Below are 976 nucleotides of genomic sequence, written 5' to 3'. Positions count from 1 at the left end.
AGGACATCTTCTTAATGCTGGCATTTGCGAACTCTGTAAAGGGGATCTCGTTGCTATAAACAATGCACTAGAGAGATATCAGGAGCTAGTAATTGAAGAAGAAGATGTTGGACACTTTACTACCATTGTCAAGGAATTTGATAACACTAGCAGGAGGCAATGCAGTGTATGGTGTTGATTTCTTGAGATAGATGAGAATTCCAATGTATTTGGTGGTTCTATGCCAAATCTTGATGTACCTGCTGCTAGTTATGAGTAAGCTAGCAATGCAGGTCTTACTCCACGCCAACTATTTACCATGGAGCATGAACCATTGGTCAAGAAAGGAGTATCTTGGATGAACAAAACCGCAAAGGCTTGCATTATTGTTTCGACCCTAAACAATAATGATGACAATAAAGGAAGTCAAAACGATATTTGCATTAGCAGATACCGTAGCACTGATGTCATCTTTAGCCTCTGTCTCCATTTTCTTCTCTACCGTCATCTCACGTTTTTCTGAAGAGGACTTTCTCAAGTCACTACCGCTCAAGTTGATAATCTCAATCAGAAGCATGATCTTAGCATTTAGTAGGACCTTCTTCATAACAAATTACGAATATTTGAAGTGGGTTCCTAGTTCAATCTCTGGGGTTGCATTTTTAACAATACCCCTATTTGTATGTCTTCAGTTTCCCCTATGGTATGATATGATGTATTCAGCTTACATTTCTAGTTCTCTCTCTTGACCAAGAAACTCACCATTCCTTAGAATAATGGAAGTATATCAATAGAAATCGGTTCCATTTTTCTAATACGTAGGTTTCTCTACTATGCATGATTTTACATTCCAATTTTGTGTATAGCTATAATTGGATTCAGATCTTCTCACATGTTGAAAATGATAATTTGTCAACAAAAATAAAGTAACAAAAAAAAAAAAGGAATAATTACAATAAGGATAAAATGACAATGAGATAATGGCAGGAGACAAAAA

The sequence above is a fragment of the Arachis duranensis genome, chromosome 10 (genome assembly GCF_000817695.3).
Source record: "Arachis duranensis cultivar V14167 chromosome 10, aradu.V14167.gnm2.J7QH, whole genome shotgun sequence".
NCBI lineage: Eukaryota > Viridiplantae > Streptophyta > Magnoliopsida > Fabales > Fabaceae > Arachis > Arachis duranensis.
Note: the sequence above shows the minus strand (reverse complement) of the source record.